The 15,601-nt window shown below is 40.2% G+C and overlaps 1 protein-coding gene across 6 annotated transcripts in view; it reads left to right on the top strand.

Moving 5' to 3' along the window:
• Positions 1–15,601, top strand: part of MPP7 (MAGUK p55 scaffold protein 7) — a 264,439-nt gene that overhangs the window by 43,610 nt on the left and 205,228 nt on the right. The gene's annotated exons all lie outside the window — the stretch shown is intronic.

Raw genomic sequence — 15,601 nt, forward strand, 5'->3', positions numbered from 1 at the left:
TTCTAGGTACATTCTTCATTCTCACGTTCACTTAAATATTTATTGAGCTCCAACCTGAGGTACACCTCTTTAACAAACTTTCTCATGGTTTCCACAACAAAGATACCTGTGTCCGGAGCCTCTGCAGGTATGCACATTGCAATGAGGCAGCCTGGGGCCGGCAGGGGCTCCTAAGGCACTGGCCCCAGACTGGAGATCATGTGATTTATTTCTTTGATTCTCATTGCAGTGTTCATACCTTCTGGAAAAGGAAAACAATCTGAAAGTTAGCACCATCTTTTCTTGTGCCTATTCTAGAGTCTCTGAAAAATACCAGCCTCCTCCCCACCCCAAAAGAACACTAAGAAACAGACACTTAAAATGTATTTAAAATACTGTTTTCTATTTACTATTTTAAAAACAATCTTTTTTTTTTTTTTTTTTTTGAGATGGAGTCTCACTCTGTTATCCAAGCTGGAGTGCAGCAGCACGATCTTGGCTCACTGCAACCTCCGCCTCCTGGGTTCCAGCGATTCTCCTGCCTCAGGCTCTTGAGTAGCTGGCACTACAGGCATGTGCCACCATGTCTGGCTAATTTTTGTATTTTTAGTAGAGGCAGGGTTTCTGCCCTGTTGGTCAGGCTGGTCTCACTCCTGACCTCAGGTGATCTGCCCACCTTGGCCTCCTAAAGTGCTGGGATTACAGGCATGAGCCACCACGCCCGGCCAGAAACATACTGTTTGGTTAGAACATAGTTAAATATAGTCTCTGGTATTTTTTATATGTTTTAGATTTCCTTATCTTGACAAGTGATTGAAGGAAAGAACCATTTATAGTCTGTAGGTATAAGGAAGATTTGTATAACTGCTTCAGCTCATTAGCTAATGCATAGATATAGACTAATACATAATATAATACGTAGATCATTTATAGAGAGCCAGGGAGACTGGAATGGATGAATTGCCACTGGAAATGATGAATACTTTTTAGATAATTAAGCATGTATTCATTAACAAGTAGAAAGAGTGATGGATTCAAATATGTCGATGATAATGATGCCATAAAATTATTGTAACAGCATTTATAAATAGCTGCTAATACAGTGTTTTCTGTGTTTTTGTTTGTTTTTGTTTTGTTAAATATCAGTGTTTTCTAAGTATGGACATGCAGGGTTATTTCTGAAGTATTCTAATGAACAGTTTTTGTTTTAAGCACTATGGTTTTCTTCTTTTGGGGGACAGAGTGACAGAGTCTTGCTCTGTCACCCAGGCTAAAGTGCAGTGGCATAATCATGGCTCACTGCAGCCTTGACTTCCTGGACTCAGGTGATCCTCCCACCTCAGCCTCCTGAGTAGTTGGCACTATTGGTGCACACCACCGTGCCTGGCTAATTTTTTGTATTTTTTGTAGAGATGAGATTTTGCCATGTTACCCAGGCTGGTCTAGAACTCCTGGGCTCAAGTGATTCTCCCACCTCAGCCTCCCAAAGTGCTGGGATTCCAGGCGTGAGCCACTGCACCTGCCCATATGCTTTTATTTTCATGCATAGTAGAAAACATAACTAGCTCATCAAACTCATGGTTTCACTACATCTGCCTGCCTTCCTGCCTCCCCTCCCCTCCCCTCCCCTCCCTCCCCTCCCTCACTCCCCTTGTCTTTTCTTTTTCTTTTTCTTTTTGGCGGAGTCTCTCTCTGTCACCCAGGCTGACAGTGGTGCAATCTTGGCTCACTGCAACCTCCACCTCCTGGGCTCAAGTGATTCTCCCTCCTCAGCCTCCCTAGTAGCTGGCTATGACGCCTGGCTAATTTTTTGTATTTTTATTAGAGATGGGGTTTCACCATGTTGCCCAGGCTGGTCTCAAGCTCATGAGCTCAAGCAATCCACTGGCCTAGACTTCCCGAAGTGCTGAGATTACAGGCGTCAGCCACTGTGCCCGGCCTCACCATGTGTGTTTAAAAAGAGTCTAAAATAGGTATTTAAATAAAAAAACTCTATGTAAGAAAATGTTAAGTAAAAAAGTAGTTTTGTATGTAGTATAAAAATTGTGAGGGTAGCATATGAATGATCAAAAGTAGGAGAACTGCTAATTCAAGTGACTGATAAATAGCTGTTTCTGTTTGACTTCGTTAATATATTTTAGAGTAAAGAAAAAAAAAAGCCTAGTGGAGGATGTCTACATTAGAGGTGCAGTTTCACCTGTAAGTTTGAGTCCTGAGCCTTCTCATTCTTTGAGTAAAAGTTCTGTGACATGTTATACAAAGGCTCTTTCTTTTTTCGCTTTATCTGCTGTCTAGTGCAGTAATAACTTGGTGTTTTCATGGAAAAAGGGATTTCTGTTTTTCCACTGTGTGGAGAGCTCTCTCTCCCATTCCACAGGAGTAAAGACAGGAGATACACCGTGATATCTCTGATTCTAGCATGGTGCCTGGTGGTTGCTCAGTAAATGTTCTTTGGATACATGTAATTGCCATTCAGTAAAACTAATACCAGTAAAATTTAATATATTTTATTTAAATATATAGGCCAGGCATGGTGGCTCAAGCCTGTAATCCCAGCACTTTGGGAGGCTGAGATGGGCAGATCATTTGAGGTCAGGAGTTGAATACCAGCCTGGTGAACATGGTAAAACTCTGTTTCTACTAAAAATTCAAAAATTAGTCGGACATGGTGGGGCATGCCTGTAATCCCAGCTACTTGGGAGGCTGAGGCAGGAGAACTGCTTGAACCTGGGAGGCTGAGGTTTCAGTGAGCTGAGATCGTGCAACTGCGCTCTAGCCTGGGTAACAGAGTGAGACTCTGCCTCAAAAAACAAAAAAAAATATATATCGTATTTAATATGTTATTTAAATTTTATCAGTCCTAGGTATAATAGGAAATTTACCAGATAGTTGTATATATAGGCAGACTGTAGACTTTTGGTATTAATAGTAGCAATGCTTTTTTTTTTTTTTTTTTTTTTTTTTTAATTTTTTTTTTTAACCTTTCTTGTCTTCTTGGTGGTCTCACCTCCTTGAAAAGGTGACAGGAGTGTGAAGAAGTGGAAGGAACATTGGGTTCTAGACTTGTATCTGTCCCCTTCTTACTATAGAATCTGGGATGGGAAGGATGGAATGGAGGTGTAACCTACCTTAGAGGGTGTGGGTTAAGTGAAATAATAGCTGCATAAATACTCAATATTATCAAGTTCTGCAGATGTGTATGTTTTTGTTATTTGTGTACTGTAAGGTGTCAGCACAGGACTGTAATAGCTTACCTAGACATGATTACATTTACTCCCCACAGAATGTCTGCCCCTTTCTCACTGAGAAGCCAAAACAGAGCCCCCATTAACAAACAAAATTTAACGTTGATGGGGGTTCATCAGAAATGTGGAGATATCACATTGTATTGATAGGGAATTGCATGTAGCTATTACAGACACAGAACCTGTTATAAAAAAGAGTTATATTCATGGAAACAAGCTTTGTTTTCTATGAAGATATCTGAGAAGGTTTTCTTTGGGAGTTTTATATAAATTCTGTATTTAATATCTTCCTTAATATGTTGGTTTTCAGTTTCCTTATCATAATTAAAGAATATAAGGAAGACATACTTGATTGGTTTCACCAAGCTCAGACCTTCCCTCCCAGGCACCAGATGTGTGATATTATTTCCAATTCGTGTCATGACATGAAACGCTGAATTGTGCTTGTGGCTTTTTAATACTGTGACATCTCAACTGCTGTCTTTGGTTTTAATCTTCTGTGGGTGATCTTGGAAAGGGATAGGTTTGGTGTAAGTAGCCTAGAACCTTCTCAGGGATTGTGGAACATGTTGAAACTTATATTGTTTCTGAGAACCATCTTTCTCCTTTCTGTGGATCAGGCTGACATAACTCAGAGCACTTGTAATCATGACTGTAGCCAACTGTGGTTACCTGCAGAGCTTTAGATCAAATAGGAATTTGTCTCTTCATTTATTCACTTGGTGTACATTGAGTGAGCATTTGTGTGCTGGGCATGGGGGAAGATGACTTATTATTTGTCTTGACTCTTAAGGAATTTATAGTCTAATGCAGGAGAAAGGCACACAGATTCTCATATAAATGGATTGTGTACGATGATAGATTAAACAGGCTTTGAGACTTACAGTGGAACTGTGGGCCATGATTGCCATTTGAATTTTAAAAGATTAATAGAATGTATGATTTTTCTGTTCTTAGTTATATAAGACTTGAATAAATACTCATTGTGAAATAAGAAAAGTGGAAAGACTATAGCCTAAAAACGTAGTCCAATTTTATATCCCAATCTCCTCCCTGTGCTGCTTTTCATTTTTTTTTTTTTTAAAACCATTGCCTGATTGATGAACATTTTAGGTCATTACTTTTTTTTCCTGTCTAATGATGCTTAGTCCATTTTTTTACACATATATATTTGTATACCTGTGTGAATTATGTCTGCAGTGAAATTCTTAGAAGTAGAATCTTGGCTGCAGTATTTTTCTGGGGGTGCATTTAATCTGTTATTGGAATTCATATTAATATTAGAATTAGTAGGCTTTTTTTTTTTTTTTTTTCCTGAAAGCAATTAAAAATGTATGGCCATGTGGAGTTGCAGGGCAGTAGTTCAGATGGGTTAGCTGCAACATCTGCATAGGTCTGTTATATAGAAAGTGTCTGGGTAGGGGCATTTGACCTTGGTAACTTTTCTCTCTGCCATTTGAGCCACCGCTGCCTTCATATCCTCCCTATCTAGAAATTCCCTCCCCAAAGTTGTTCCGTATTCCAAAATTTCCCTTTTCACACTCCTAGTATGCTGTTGACCTCAGGTAGGCACAGTTCTGAATGTCAGAGCAAAGAAAATTGACCATGTACGTCTCTCCAGATAGTAGAGTTTTCAGGGTATTTCATGAACTCCAAAGGATGGTTTATATGAAGTGTATTTCACTAAGTATAAAGGAAGTAAAACACTCATACTATGGTCTCTTCCCTCTCCTCTTCGCCTCCCAGTGCCTCTCTACAAACTTTTTAGGATACCACTAATGACTACTAGAAATATTCATAGTTAGTCCATAAATCTGAGAGCCCTCCTGGATCCTGACATGTATTTCATTGCACTCTGTGATTGGAATTTTATTAGTTTGTTAAAATTGAGTAGGAAAAAATATTTCAGTAACAAATATATAGAATTAAGAAAAAGATGGGCTGGGCATGGTGGCTCACGCCTGTAATCCCAGCACTTTGGGAGGCCGAGGCGGGCAGATCAAGAGGTCAGGAGATTGAGACCATCCTGGCTAACATGGTGAAACCCCATCTCTACTAAAAATTAGCTGAGCGTGGTGGCACGTGCCTGTAGTCCCAGCTACTTGGGAGGCTGAGGCAGGAGAATCGCTTGAACCCAGGAGGCAGAGGTTGCAGTGAGCCGAGATCGTGCCACTGCACTCCAGCCTGGGTGAGAGTGAGACTCTGTCTCAAAAAAAAAAAAGAGAGAGAAAAAAGTGGCCCAGGCTGTGGCTCACACCTGTAATCTCAACACTTTGGGTAGGCCAAGGAGGGTAGATCATTTGAGGTCAGGAGTTTGAGACCAGCCTGGCCAACATGGTGAAACCCCATCACTACTGAAAATACGAAAACTAGTCAGGTGTGGTGGTGTGCACCTATCGTCCCAGCTACTTGGGAGGCTGAGGCAGGAGAATCACTTGAACCTGGGAGGCAGAGGTTGCAGTGAGCTGAGATAGCACTATTACACTCCAGCCTGGGTGACAGAAAAGATGAGTTCCTATCCCTTTTCTATACATTTGTTTTTTCAAAATATGTTTGTACTATGTTGGAGTGAGTGCATACATTTAGAGAACAACGGGGGAAAATGCTAGAAATTCAGTAACTTCTAGTTTCCATTTTATAACAAATGTATTTTTATTATTTGATTATGGCTTCCTACTGGAGTCCTCCTACTCCGCCACCATTATGTCATCATTTTCACATCCACAGTCCATAGCGATTATGTCCATGTGGGGCCTCAATAGTTTTCCCTTTAATTTTGTGCAAGTTTCCTTACTGCATAAACTCAACTGCTCTCACTGAGGTCATCATTAAGTCTTGTGTGTGTTTGGGCAGGCTGACTTGATTTATAGCCAGCACTCCACTGTGGGTGAGTAAGATGGCATGTTTCTTCCTGTTTTTCCTCTCAGCCCTTCCTATGTAGAGTGCAGATAACATAATTACTTAGTTAAATATCATCTGTCCAGGTTTTCATTCTGTATTGTGGTTATCTGCATTATACTTAAAACTTACACTGAGGATAATTCTGGTGGGTAGGTTTGTATTGCCTTTTCATTTATGATGTAAGGTGTAGCAAATCTTGGATTCCTGGATTCCTTGATATTAAAATAGGTAAGATCAAACTATGTACTCAGGATGAGTCAGTACTGTTTTAAGAGTTACATTTGCCATACTTTTGGCAAATTAGTGCTTCAGAGCGGAAGCCCAGAGTTTTCAGGTAATCCCAGTCACCAAAATGTTCGTTGCAATATAACATCATTACTTTTCATGTGGGAACCTTTTAATTTGTTGGGCTCTTTTCTTTCCTCTTTTCTTTTTATAGCCATTTATAATTCAGGGATTCAGGCAAAGAAATACAGGCCTTGGAGCATAAGACAGTTATATTCAGCAAGATTTTCAGAACTTGTACAGCTATGATTTTTCTCAGCAATCTTGGCTAGTTTGTGAAATTAATGGCTTTAGAAATATTCTCAAATGACTTGGGGGGAGTAAAAAGAATCTTTTGAAACATTGTCCCATTTTGTTAATTCGAGGAGATTATAGTGCAATTGAATGTAATTCCCATAAGGTGGATATAGCAAAAGTATGTCTTTGTTTTTTTTTTTTTTTTTTTTTTTGTTTTTTTTTTTTTGAGATGGAGTCTCTCTCTGTAGCCCAGGCTGGAGTGCAGTGGTACAATCTTGACTCACTGCAACCTCTGCCTCCCAGGTTCAAGTGATTCTCCTGCCTCAGCCTCCCTAGTAGCTGGGACTACAGGCGCCCCCCACCATAACTGGCTAATTTTTGTATTTTTAGTAGAGTTGAGGTTTTGCCATGTTGGCCAGGCTGGTCTTAAACTCCTGAGCTCAAGTGATCCACCTGCCTCAGCCTCCCAAAGTGCTGGGATTACAGGTGTGAGCCACTGTGCCTGGCCAAAAGTTTGTCTTTTTAATAACTGAGAAATGATGTCTTGAGCAGTCAAGTAGGAACAATTACTTGGTTGTCCTTGTGTAATGTGCAGAAATTAACGAAGATAATTTTTCACTGAATCTACATAGGATCTATCAACTATAAGGAAATGTATTAATAAACAGTTTCTACATCCTGATGCTTGTAGGTTTCCTTGTTGTTGAAATACGGTTAGCACAGATTTGTTATTTTTCCTCTCTCTGATTAATCCAAACCTGGAGTCTGGCCCTGGTTCTTAGGCTGCAGAGAAGTTACTCCATCTTTTGTAGGCTCCTTTTCTGTTTTACGTTTGTCGGGCTCACCTCTTGAGCTTACTCAGCAACCTCTAAAACTCTAAATCCTCGTTAGTCTTAAACTCGCCAGCTCATATTTGGCTGGCAACCCTACTTGGCATTTCAGTAATTTCCCCTTGGCAGCTCATCTTTTACCAAAATGAAAACCATTCTGATCTTTAAAGAAATGCAGATGAGGCCAGTCACAGTGGCTCATGGCAGTAATCCCAGCACTTTGGGAAGCCGAGGAGGGTGGATCACGAGGTCAGGAGTTCGAGATCAACCTGTCCATCATGGTGAAACCCCATCTCTACTAAAAGTACAAAAATTAGCTGGGCGTGGTGGCACGTGCTTATAGTTCCAGCTGTTCGGGAGGCTGAGGCAGGAGAATCGCTTGAACCAGGGAGGCAGAAGTTGCAGTGAGCTGAGATAGTGCAACTGCACGCCAGCGGGTGACACAGTGGGACTCTGCCCACCCCCCCGCAAAAAAGAAATGCAGATGAGAAAAAGACCCTTTCTAGGACAACAGAGAATAAACTTGCTACTGTTAGGGAGTGGGAATTTCTGCCACATGTGGATGTCAGAAATGGAAGCTTTTGTTATCAGGAGAATATTCGCTGGTTGATGTTACTTAAGTAGATTGAAATTTCAAACAGTTCTAAGAGCCTATTGAGTTTCCACTATGAAGAGTTGATTTTGCCAAGATGGAAAAAAAATTCTTATCTGGTTGCCTTTTAACACCTCTGTATGATGTTAGATACAGGTGTACTTCTTGCCTTTTCACATATTGAAGAAAACAGTGAGAGGTAGCAGAGTGTCTAGAAAATGGGGGACCTAGATGGAGAGACTGAATGCATGAGGATTAATGCCAGCTTCTTCATATTGCAACCCAGGCTTGAGCAATATCTGATTTTTTAATGCCTCGCAAAAAGCTAAATAAATGTCTGTGTACTGTGTGGTTCCATTCTTGTTCAATACCATCTTGGCTTCCTTTCAGGTAAGGAAGAAATTGAGCAGTGATTGTAGCAGTGATTCCCCTGTAGGGCAATGCCCTACTGTGGAATACTCTGAGTGTGTGACATGTCCTTGTTTACCCAAATCCTTGAAGTTCATGAGTAAAACTGCAGAATATAATCTAGGCTCATAGATTCTGAATGTTGGAAGTGAAATTGATCTTAAGATAATGAAATCTACTATGTTTATAATTTGATATTTTCTGTTATACCCCTGACATTGTGCTATGCTAATCACAGGAGTTTGATAAGTATTTGATAACTAAGCAAGGTTTAAGCTAAGTCACCAAATGAAAAGATTAATTTTGACAGTAATTTGAGTCTGTTGTCTTGTCTCAAGTGCTGATTGTCAGCACCTTTCTGAAACTGCAAAAGAAAACTAAAAATGGACCGGGAATTAGCATAGGAAAGTATAGATTAGAAGACCCAAAGTGAAACAAATGGAAAAAGTTTTTTTTTTTTTGTGGTTAAGTATACATATATTAGAGATGGGAGTCATTACTATGTTGCTCAGGCTGGTCTTGAATTCCTGGGCTCAAGTAATCCTCCCACCTCAGCCTCCCAAGTATCTGGGACTGCAGGTATGTGCTATTGTGCCTGGCTAAATGGCAAAAGTTTGAATAAAGATGTGCCAGGGAATAGAGGCCTCCTGTGTTGGTACAGGTGTATTGAAGTCAGAATACCTGTGCCTGCATCAGTTCTGTGTTGATATTGTGAGTGAAGTAGTAACTCTGCAATGAAGATAAAAACTTGAACACTTTTCTGTTATATTTTACAGTAGATTGATTGGCTCATTGTTGCATACTTGTATGATTATTTCTTAGGGTATGTTTCTACAAGCTATTGTTGGTTCAGAAGGTATAATCACAGTTGGAATTTTGATTTTTTTTTTTTTTTTTTTTTTGAGGCAGGGTCTTGTTCTGTTGCCCAGGCTGGAGTGCAATGGTGCGATCTCGGCTCACTGCATCCTTCGCCTATTGGGTTCAAGCAGTTATCCTGCCTCAGCCTCCCGAGTAGATGGGACTACAGGCATGCACCACACCTGGCTAATTTTTGTATTTTTAGTAGAGATAGGGTTTCACCATGTTGGCCAGGCTAGTCTCGAACTCCTGACCTCAGGTGATCTGCCCANTGAGGCAGGGTCTTGTTCTGTTGCCCAGGCTGGAGTGCAATGGTGCGATCTCGGCTCACTGCATCCTTCGCCTATTGGGTTCAAGCAGTTATCCTGCCTCAGCCTCCCGAGTAGATGGGACTACAGGCATGCACCACACCTGGCTAATTTTGTATTTTTAGTAGAGATAGGGTTTCACCATGTTGGCCAGGCTAGTCTCGAACTCCTGACCTCAAGTGATCTGCCCACCTCGGCCTCCCAAAGTGCTGGCGTTACAGGCTTGAGCCACTGTGCCCGACCAGAATTTTGATGTATTCTTATGTAGTTCTTTCTTAAATCAAAAATATGATATTTGTTCAGATTAAGGCAATGTTGGGTGTTTATTTTTAGTTTCACATTCTTTACTTATTAGAAATATATTTTTTATAGCTTTAACTCATCAGCTAATGCTTGTGAAAGTTGCCTTTGTTAACATGAATTCCATTTTCCTTTTAAAAATTAAATTATGGCACCCTCTACTGAATTTGAAAGGAATTGCTGAATAGTCATATGCAGGTTTAAAAAAGAGACCATATGGCTTTACAGATTAGACTTTGTTGACCCCTACACTTGCTATGATGATCCTTTTTGCTCACAGGTTCCTCATTAGGCAGTGTGGTAACATACATGCAATTAAATCCGTATTTTGAAGCAGGCAGAAGAACTAAAGTGATCAAATTCACAGAAGCATGAAATAACACAGTGTGTTCAGTGTTGTAGTTTTATAGAAAACTTGAGAGAGGGTGTTGGTGTGATTTTTGCAAAGAAAGCAATGAGAAGGGACCAAGAGCATGTCTCATTTTAAGGAATTTAAACTGTATCATGAAAGTGCGGTTGAATCATCAGCTGGTTTATTTAGAGTAGTTAAGTGATCACGTAAGTATCTTTGAAAGATGATGCTGGCAGCATGTGTAGGATGGGTTGGAGGTGGGGACAGAGCAATCTGAGGATTACTGTGTTTTCCAAGTGGGTTTATTAGGGTTCTCAGAAGGCACATGATTCTGGGATATGAGAAGCTGGGAGATGTGGAAGTTCTTTTTTTCCCCTAAAAATGTTTTAGCATAGAAATTTCAGGATATATAGAAAAGTGGAAAGAATAGTACAATGAATACCCATATGTCCACCTTAGATCCAGCAACAGATGACATTTGGCCATATGTTTTCTCTCGCTCTCCTCTGCCTCTCTGCTGAAGTATTTTTGAGTAAATTACAGACACCATTACTTGACACCCCTGAGTACTCTATCGAGCATCTCTCCAAAACAAAAGATGTTAGGAGAGAGATGTTTAGGGAGATAAAATCAGGAAAGTTAGAATTTGGTGGTATAGATAATGGGTTCTGTTACATCCAGTAGGAGAACCACAAAGACTTGCTTTTACTATTATTAATTTGTGGCTATATAATAGTTTCTTTCTACAGTTTTTTTTTGAGACTTTCAAGAGATGGATATATAGTAAATGCTATTACACTTTGAATCAAAATGTTGAAAAGGACACTTTTTTCATCAGCAAAAATTTCAAATATACACAAAAGTTGAAGAGGACATCATTCTTGGCTAAAGCAATGGCCCATGCCAGGCTTCTCCATGCGAGAAGAGAAGAAGTGGAGTGATTCCAGAGCGGAGTGGGCTAGGCTCCTCCCACCAGGGGAAGGAGCAGGCTCTTTTATCATGTCAGAAGCCCAGGTCAGCAGAAGTTTGTGTGAGAAAAGCACACAGCCAACACAAGTGTGACCCAAACCCAGTGCAATGGTGAGAGTAGGCAGCCGGCGAGCTGACTGGCACTAACAGAGTCTACTTACTCCGGGAAAAGGGAGCAGATGTCAAAGGGGACTGGGCAAGGATGGCCTTTTTTGGTGGGGTACAAAGTCTCGCCCTGTTGCCCAGGTTGGAGTGCAGTGGCATGATCTCAGCTCACTACAGCCTCTGCCTCCCAGGTTCAAGCAATCCTCCTGCCTCAGCCTTTCGAGTAGCTGGGACTACAAGCGTGTGCAACCACGCCTGGCTAATTTTTGTATTTTTAGTAGAGACGGGGTTTTGCCATGTTGGCCAGGCTGGTCTTGAACTCCTGACCTCACGTGATCCTCTCACCTTGGCCTCCCAAAGTGCTGGGATTACAGGCATGAGCCCCCGCATCCAGCCAGATACTGACCTTTTAATATCTAATTTGTTGACAGTTTTCCTACTATACTTTTGGTCTAGTAAATGTTTTAGGTTGTGATCAATGAGATTAGCAGTCTTTCTCCTTTGGACAGGAGAACTCAGAAGAGGACAGGCAGAAACACAAAATACATAATGTACATAAAATATATAATATTATAGCTAAAATTGGTAGGGGTTCCAGCAGTCACTCATTCATTTTTTCATTCATTCAACAAATAATGTTTGGAGCCATCTATTATTATAGCAAGCACTATTCTAAGACACCAGAAATTCAGCCGTGAATAATGCAGACCAAATTCTCTGCCCTCTTTTAGTTTCTGGAAGTCATACGTTGCTTAACGACAGGGAGACATTCTGAGAAATTTGTTGTTAGGCGACTTGGTCCTTGTGGGAGCATCCTAGAGTGTACTTACACAAAACTAGATGGCAGAGCCCATTACACACCTAGGCTACATTGTGCAGCCTGTTGCTCCTAGGCCAGAAACCTGTACAGCAGATGACTGCACTGAATATTGCAGGCAATTGGAACACAGTGGTGTTTGGGTATCTAAACATATCTAAACATAGAAAGGGAAGAGTAAAAATATGAGACCACTGCCATATATGTGGTGTGTGATTGACAGAAACATCATTATACCCTGCATCGCATGACTGTATTCTAGTAGGAAAGACAGACAGTAGACAAGAAGAGTGAAATACGCATGACTCGTGAAACTGGGATAGGCATAGGCAAAGATCATTAAGTGGAATTAGGAAGGTGTGAGGGAGATTTTAGAAAGAGAGGCCAAGGAAGCTGAGAAGATGCCACCTGGGGAAACACCCGGGAAACCTGAACCACTTGAGCCGTGTTGGAGTGCACAAAGCCTCCTGCTTGGCGTTTACATCATTTTCCGTTTCTTGTGAGGGCATGTCTCCTCCCAAGAGTGTATGAATAGGAAGTGGCTGACAGCTGGCTTCCATATGGTCTTAGCAGGCCCCGTTTTTCCCAGCCAGATTCCTCTTCTGACCCTCAAATTTCTTGACACTAAATTGATCATAAAGTAAGTTCTCCTAATCAGATAGATTCATTCCAGGGTGTGTTAGTCTAAGACAGTTTGTCTAGCAGTCCACTAACAGGCCGTGCATAGCTCTGTGAAATGTTCTTTTGTGTAACCGTTTCCCATGGTTTTTGGACAATGACCGGCATGTTACTTTCCTTAGCAACTTAATTTTTGTTCTGTCTTTACATAACTCTTTGGAAATGTTAACTTTTCCCCTTTTCTGTTCATTTGTTTCACTGTAGAAACGAAATACTCCTATTCAGAGCTATGACATACAAATTAAAAATTTGCTAAGTATAGTCAATAGGTTCCAGCAGCTAATATTCATGAAGTATAAAAATTGAGGTGAAGAAAGTAATATTAAAAGGAATATGAAGAATGCAATGCTCTTAAAATTTCTCTTGGGTATAGCTGACTTCAAATGTAAGAGTCTCTACTATTTAATGCATAAAGGGCTAGCAAAGAATAGATTCTCTTCTAATTCATAAAGGATGCACTGTTCTCTATAATATAACATTAGGGTTTTGAATTGTTTGAAGGGCGTTTCCTGGTTTGTTTTCAGCATTGGAAATAAAATAGATGAATATGCTAGAAAAATGGAAATGTGGGTATCAGCTCATACACAGATAAATGAGGATTTCCTTTAGGAGTATAAAGATAGACCACCGTGGAGAAAAACCTAACTTAATATAAAGTTGTTTGTGTTCTATATAATCAGTACTTTTGGATTATCTATTTCCTTTGATCACTGTCTATTTAAGATAGCTTCAAAACATACATACATAAATATACATGATTGCAAACATCGTGTGTTACATTTAGTTTAACTTTTTAGCGCTGTCCTTAGTTTGAAAATGCATACAATTAACTTTAGTATTATGACATAATTATTTATAAACAAGAATCAATTTTTAGAAAGTGTATTTTTTGATACCTCTGATATAGGGCCTAGGAAACTGACAAAACCAGACAATTTACATGAGTCTGTTGTCAGTAAGCACATGAAATCATCTTCGTGAATGTCCAGATTTATTACAGATGTTTCTAGTAGCCCACATTTTTAGGAACTGTTGTGTTGAACCACTTAATATTAATTAGTACTCAGGAAATAACAATGTAAATACTTAGAGTGAATGATTTATGTTATTTAAAAATCATACTGTTGATATTTGTAAATGAACAGTATATCAGTCATAATGGGCTAGGTTGTGTTTCAGTAGCAAATAACCCCAACAACACATTTATTTCTTGCTGTTGCTATGTATCCATCACATGTTGGTGGGGTACTGTGCTCCATGTCAGGGACTTGAGCTGATGAACTTGGCATTATGGGAAACATTAGACAACTTGGGAAGGAGAAGATGTATGATCTGATTCAGCTCTGTGTCCTTACCCAAATCTCATCTATAATTGTAATCGAAATTGTAATCCCAACGTGTCAAGGCAGGGATCTGGTAGGAGGTAATTGGATCATGGTGGTGGTTTCCACCATGCTGTTTTTGTGATAGTGAGTTCTTACCAGATCTGATGCTTTAGAAGTGTTTGGCAGTTTTTTCCCCTATCCTCTGTTTCTCTCACCTGCCACCGTGTAAGATGTGCTTTGCTTCCCTTTCACCTTCTGCCATGATTGTAAGTTTCCTGAGGCCACGTGGAACTGTGAGTCAATTAAACCTCTTTTCTTTATATTAATAAATTACCCAGGCTTGGGCAGTTCTTTATGAAAACAGATTAATACAATGGAGAATCCCATGCTCGCTCTTAAATTTGTCACTTTCATGTTACTGGCTAAGGCAAGCCACAAAACCTCACCTAACTTCAAGGGGTTGGGGACACAATTCTCCTCTGTAAGTGGAAGGGACGAGTTGCAGATATATTGTTGAGTAGCGTCATTGTCTAGCCATAATTAGAAAGTTTTCTAAAATAATGTGGTCAAGTTCCCTACATTATATACTTTGATATAACAATTGAATTGTCATTCATAATTGATAGTGCTGGTTGAAACTATTTATTATATACCGAATATACAGCATAATCACTTGGTATCAGTCCCTCCCCTGTGACAGTGTTTGTGAGTTTAAATACAACAATGATTTATGTGTTTCAGACTTGATCTGCAGGACTGCTATCCATGGTATACTATAAATAGGCAGGCTATATTTACAGCTGCCCCTGAAATCAGTTTGTTTGTTGTTAGGATTAAGCTTGTCCACGTCTGAGAGCTACTTACTAGACTTTTGGGCTACTTTTATGGCTACTGTTAGTTTGTAGTTATTTCATTTCTTCCTTAGACTATCTTCAATGTCTTATACTCATTTTTTGAGATGGAGTCTTGCTCTGTCGCCCAGGCTGAAGTACAGTGGCGTGATCTTGGCTCACTGTAAGCTACGCCTCCCGGGTTCATGCCATTCTCCTGCCTCAGCCTCCTGAGCAGCTGGGACTACAGGTGCCCGCCACCACGCCTGGCTAATTTTTTGTATTTTTAGTAGAGACGAGGTTTCACCATGTTAGCCATGATGGTCTTGATCTCCTGACCTCATGATCTGCCTGCCTCGGCCTCCAAAGTGCTGGGATTACAGGCGTGAGCCACCGTGCCCAGTGGTCTTATACTAATTTTTTTAAAATTGTGGTAAAAAACAAACATAACATAAAACTTACTTTTTTTTTTTTTTTTTTTTTTTGAGACAGAGTCTCGCTCTGTTGCCCAGGCTGGAGTGCAGTGTCGCGATCTTGGCTCACTGCAAGCTCTGCCTCCCGGGTTCACACCATTCTCTTGCC

Source organism: Rhinopithecus bieti, unplaced genomic scaffold, assembly GCF_001698545.2.
Source record: "Rhinopithecus bieti isolate Rb0 unplaced genomic scaffold, ASM169854v2 scaffold_58095, whole genome shotgun sequence".
Taxonomy (NCBI): domain Eukaryota; kingdom Metazoa; phylum Chordata; class Mammalia; order Primates; family Cercopithecidae; genus Rhinopithecus; species Rhinopithecus bieti.